Raw genomic sequence first — 6,306 nt, 5'->3', positions numbered from 1 at the left:
AGAAAGAAGATCCAAAGGCAAAGGAAAGCAAGGAGAATCAAGCAAAGGAAAAGGGACATGAAGACTAAAGGTGGTGAAGTTCCTTTGTTTTCTTTATGTTTCTATTAAATAAAGAAGATGTATGTCTGAAATATGGTATACCTTCTAGGATGCATTTTCTTTTTGAAGCATTGTCTTTTATGTTGCCCATTCCATGCATCACCACTCACAGATTTGGAATGGTTGCTTGTCTTTAGTACTTTTACTTGTCATTGGAATAAAAGATGTAGTTTGAGCAAGAACAGAGAGAAATCTAGCTTAAAAAGGATCATGTTGTCCCATAAGAAAAGTGCTAGTATATTTATTGTGAAAGAATCAAGTTCAATGAACTCAAAGAATGCTTGCCTATACAAGACTAGTTTGGTTAAGGATCACAAAGACTTTAACAGTAAAAGCACAAATAACCTTGACAATAAAGAAAATAGAGTACAAAGAATGAAAGGCTAGGCATCAATGACAAAATTTGGATATGTGTCTGTGGTGATTGATGTTAAGAGACATACTTGGGCTAGTAAATCCGAGGGGTGCTTCATCACCCGGTAACTTGAGTTAACTAACTCGGGATTATCGATTGAAAACCCACAATCAAGAGTAGCTCTATAACAGAACATTTAGCAACCCAAAGAGGTGCTGGACACCACTATCCAAACAAAATTTCAATGTTATATGCCTGTGATTGAATGTGTTAAGGAAAGAGGCTTGAGTGAGTAAATCTTTAAGAGTGTCTCAACACTTAACAACTTGAACCAACTGGTTTGGGATTGTTGATTGAAAGCTTATGCTAAAGAGCCGCCTTAAGACAAGATTTCGAGCTTAATTGAAATGAAAAAAAAAGGAATATAAAAAAAAAGAAGAAAAGCATCAAGAAAGAATGGTTCAAGGTCATGTGCTAAGGTATGTAAGAAGTCTAGTGAAGTTAACCAATTTAGTAGTGAAGCAAGCATTTTAATTGAAAAAGTTGAATAGTTGTGTTCAATTACAATAAATTAATGACCACACAAGTGAGGATGACATGCTCAATGAAAAATTACTCTCTGGAAGAACATTCAAGTCCTACATCTTAAATTCTTGTGACAAAGTCCTTTATATTTTGCTTGAGGACAAGCAATACTTTAAGTTTGGTGTTGTGATGCAATGCATATTTGCTTATTAGTTAGTTAGTTTAGTTAGTTTTAGCTTAATTTCACTCATTTTCTCTAAATAAACAAGTCTTTTATGAGTTTTGTTTCCATGCATGAGAATACAAGGAACATGTTGATTCTAGCCAATTCATGCAAATGATTTAAGGAATGCATATATGAATGAGTATGAATGAATCTCATGAAATTTGTGCATGAATTGGTAAGACTTTGAAGCTATTCCCTTGTTGATGATAGGTGATGAAACAAGGAAGCATGGAAGCAAGAATGATGCAAGCTGGGCAAGAAGTTGGCGTTGCCAACTTGGAATAACGTTGCAGCAGGAGAGGGCGTTGCCTTGAGGATGAAGGCGTTCATGGACAACGCCAGGCAAAGGAGCAAAGTTGGTGTTGCCAACTTGAGGACGAACAAGGAACTTGACCTGGAAGCAAAGTTGGCGTTGCCAACGCCACACACACAAGCAAGCTTGGCCCTGGAGGAAATGAGATGCACGTTGCCAACTCCAAGTATGAAGGCGTGCCTTGGCAACGTAGCAAGCACAAGAATGAAGCTTGAAGTGGAGCTCGAGGCGTTGCCAACGCCAAGAACTATGGGCGTTACAAGGCAACGCCAAGCAACTTGGCACCATGGAACAAGTCGAGGGCGTTGCCAACGCCACATCATTGGCGTTATCCTTGGCAACGCCAGAAATGGTGCCTAGGCACCAAGTCTTGGCACCAACCAGGTTGCCAACGCCCAATGGCGCACCAACCAGGTTGCCAACGCCCATTGCCGCACCAGCCACGTTGCCAACGCCCAGATGCCGCACCAACCACGTTGCCAACGCCCATCTGCCATGCACGTTGCTAACGCCCAATGGCTTGCCATGCACGTTGCCAACGCCAGGAAGCAAACATGGAGCCTTGAGAAAGGCTCGAGCACGTTGCCAACGTGCTGAAGGAAGGAGTGTTTGCAACAACGCCAATGGTGAAGAAATTGTGGTGCACGTTGCCAACTTGGAAATGTATGGCGTTATCCACAACAACTCCAACAAGGCAGCCTGACCATGTCCACTTCAATGGAAGATATCTTGAGCTACAGAGATCCAAATTGAGTGCTTCCAGTTGCTTGGAAAGCTGACATTCAGAGCTTTCCAACCATATATAATAGTCTATGGTGGAGCACAAAATTGAAGCCAAACCAGAGTCATCTTTAGGCCCTAAAAACAAGAACATGAAGTGAAATTCAAGAAGCTAGAGATTAGCCTTGGAGTGTGGCTCGAGCACGTTGCCAACGTGCAATAAGGGGCGTGTTTTGCAACAACGCCAGCCCCAAGTCCCTGCCTTGGGAGGCTAGGCACGAGCACGTTGCCAACTTGGGGTGAAGGTGCGTTTTTGGCAACAACTTGGCAGCTTGACCTTACCTTCTTGAGGAAGCATAACGTGAGCTAGGAAAGTCCAAATGAGGTGATTCCAGTGGCATTGAAAAATAGACATCAAGAGCTTTCCAATGATGTATGATAGTCCATATTGAAGCAGAAGGTTGACACTCAAATTCTGGGCTACATTTAGCATGAAAGTAGAGCCAAGAAGAGGAAGAGCAAGTTGTTTGCAACAACTTGGGCTAGCAACGCCCAAGTCTCAAACTCACTTCCAGGAAATTGCATGCACGTTGCCAACGTGCATTAGGCCTGGAGTTATTGCCAATAACGCCCCTCAATGGGCCAGAATTGATGCCAACTTGCTTCTTCCCCTATTCATCACAAGGCCAACAACTTCTTCAATTGAGCCAAGAATTCAACAATGAGAAGCCCACATTGCTAAACCAATTGAAGATCTTTGAAAGAGTTTTAGGAGTAGTATAAATAGAAGAGATTGATGTACTTGTAGGGACTTGGACTTTTTACTTGATTTTAGACACTTAGACATTTTTACACTTTTTAGCACTTGTATTGGAAAACTCTTTTGGTACTTCCGAGAGGAGACCCAGAGAGCTAATTTGGTTCATCTTGGAACTTCTCTTCTTCATTTTCTTAATCTTTAAGCATTTTCTTCTTCTTCATCATCTTTCTTTGCATTTAGTTTAATTTTGTTGATGGCATTGTTGTTGAAATTGGAGCTATGATCACTAAACCCCACTTTCATTAGGGGGAGGAGCTCTGTTGGTTGGAATGAATTGGTGAACCCATCTTCTCTTTCTCAATTTTAGTGGTTGATCTAAAGAGGGAACTCTTGTTCTTCAAAGATTCAACCACCATCGAGAGAGGGGTTAATCTATATGAATTATGTGGTGAATTTGATGAATGAGCCACATAATTCAGTTTAGAGTTCATCCTCTCATGATTTCCTCAATCAATATACCTTGGTTAGTATGTGAGATGTAACTCTCCTTGGTTGAGATTTTGGAAATTGTGTGGCTGGATTAAAATTGATCTTCATCTCTTCTCATGAACAATTAGATCACGAGAGTGGCAATTGGTATGTTGAGAGAGATTGAATCACCAAGAGATTGGGATTCAATCACCCATTTGCCATGGATCTATACCCATGATTGAGGAAGGTTTGACTAACATCAATTCATGAAAACTAACATCTCTGATCCCTAATGATCTCTCTATCATTAATTCTCATTTCTTTTCTCCTAGTGTTTGATTACCCATTACCCAATTCCCTTTTACATTCTGTCAATTTATTATTCTTGTCATCTACATTTTGTTCTTTCAATTCTTGCCATTTATCTTATGTTCTTTAATTTCTGCACCCTTTAATCCTTGCCATTTACCTTTGATGTTATTTAAGTTTCTTGCAATTTAAGTTTCAGTTATTTACTTCCATTTTATTTCTATATTCTTGATCTTAATTGCCATTTAAATTCCTGTAATTATGTTCAAAAATCATATTGCTCATAAAATCAAAATCATGTTCGCTTGACTAAACTTACCATTTAACTAAAGTTGCTTAATCTACCAATCCTCGTGGGATCGACCTCACTCTTAGTGAGTCTTACTACTTGATACGATCCGGTATACTTGCCGGTAATTACGTAAACTCTAATTTTTACGTATCAGGCACCCGCCGTTGCAACGGATGCTGGGCGCGGTGCAACGGACGCTGGGCGCGTTGCAACACATGCTGGGCGCGGTGCATCGTTGGCTGGGAGCGTTGCATCGGAGGCACCCGCCGTTGCAACGGATGCTGGGCACGGTGCAACGGACGCTGGGCGCGTTGCAACGCATGCTGGGCGCGGTGCATCGTTGGCTGGGAGCGTTGCATCGGAGGCACCCGCCGTTGCAACGGACGCTGGGCGCGGTGCAACGGACGCTGGGCGCGTTGCAACGCATGCTGGGCGCGGTGCATCGGAGGCACCCGCCGTTGCAACGGATGCTGGGCGTGGTGCAACGGACGCTGGGCGCGTTGCAACGCATGCTGGGCGCGGTGCATCGTTGGCTGGGAGCGTTGCATCGGAGGCACCCGCCGTTGCAACGGATGCTGGGCGCGGTGCAACGGACGCTGGGCGCGTTGCAACGCATGCTGGGCGCGGTGCATCGTTGGCTGGGAGCGTTGCATCGGAGGCACCCGCCGTTGCAACGGATGCTGGGAGCGGTGCAACGGACGCTGGGCGCGTTGCAACGCATGCTGGGCGCGGTGCATCGTTGGCTGGGAGCGTTGCATCGGAGGCACCCGCCGTTGCAACGGATGCTGGGCGCGGTGCAACGGATGCTGGGAGCGTTGCAACGGAGGCTGGGTTTGGTGCATCGTTGGCAGGGAGCGTTGCATCGGAGGCACCCGCCGTTGCAACGGAGGCACCGACCGTTGCAACGGAGGGGGCAAATTTTCATATCTCACAATTGGCTCGTCCAATTTTCCTGAAATTTTGAGGGAACCTTGGTAATATTATTTAAAGGCTGCACAAAAAAATCCAGGTCAAAAATCGCACATTTGCTCCGTTTTTCATTTTTTTTGAATTTCCTGCTTTTCGGGTGGGAAAAAAATCGGCAAAAAAAATCCACACGGTGTAAATTCACCAAATTTGGTGGATGGAAAGATCTTATTTTTCTAGAGATTGTCGCAAAAAACGGCGTCAAAATTCGACCTCTAGAGCAGTTTCCTTTGGTATGTCTCCTCACGGAAAAGGATGTCTACCCGTGGCACTTTGGTAATGGCTCGGCAGCCTATTATAGGGGGGAGGGGTGTCGTGCTGCCGAAACTCGAGTTGCCCAAAGGCTTGCTGGGCGCAATGCCAGCAAGATGCACGATGCCTTGCCATCCCCTAGGCACACTAGCAAGCCCGTTGTGGTTGTGGTGTGCCGTCGGGGTCCCCCGCCCCGGTCCAAGGTCGAGCACGGGCGTCGGGCTGCCGCACACCCCGATCACCAAAGGACCAAGAAGGGAAACACGTCCATGCACGCCCCATCTGGGCACCACCTAGGGAGCATGGCGTGGTCGAGTTGTGCCTTGTGCACCTGCGGCGTGCTCGCCTTACGTCTATGGTCGACGCAAGACGGTGCCCGACGCGGTGTTGGTTTTGCTGTGCGGGTTGCTTAATCTAGACGGTGCGGCTGTTCGATTATCGCCCGAAGCACCTCACGCCTCGGGCTGTCCCTTGAATGTTCTTCGTCGCTTCCCCCGAACCCTGCCCAGCGGAGTTGGCTCGGCACTCCCGTATGCTTCTGCTTGCCGGCACGCTCCAAGGCGTGCGGGGGCTGTTCGTCCGGGCGTGCTGGGTTTGCAGACGTGGTGGCGGATGAGTGGTGTGCGGGCGTTAGTGTGTCTGGCTCCTTGCCTCGCGCACCGAACGGCCGCGCTGAAACTCGAGTTGCCCAAAAGGCTTGCTTGGCGCAATGCGAGCAAGGTGAGACGCCGAAAGGCTTGCTGGGCGCAATGCCAGCAAGATGCACGTTCCTAGGCACACTAGCAAGCCCGTTGTGGTTGTGGTGTGCCGTCGGGGTCCCCCGCCCCGGGTCCAAGGTCGAGCACGGGCGTCGGGCTGCCGCACACCCCGATCACCAAAGGACCAAGAAGGGAAACACGTCCATGCACGCCCCATCTGTGCACCACCTAGTGAGCATGGCGTGGTCGAGTTGTGCCTTGTGCACCCGCGGCGTGCTCGCCTTACGTCTATGGTCGACGCAAGACGGTGCCCGACGCGG

This window comes from Arachis hypogaea, chromosome 16 (genome assembly GCF_003086295.3).
Source record: "Arachis hypogaea cultivar Tifrunner chromosome 16, arahy.Tifrunner.gnm2.J5K5, whole genome shotgun sequence".
NCBI classification, from domain to species: Eukaryota; Viridiplantae; Streptophyta; class Magnoliopsida; order Fabales; family Fabaceae; genus Arachis; species Arachis hypogaea.
The sequence above is the reverse complement of the archived record's forward strand: the minus strand, read 5'-3'. Positions refer to the sequence as shown.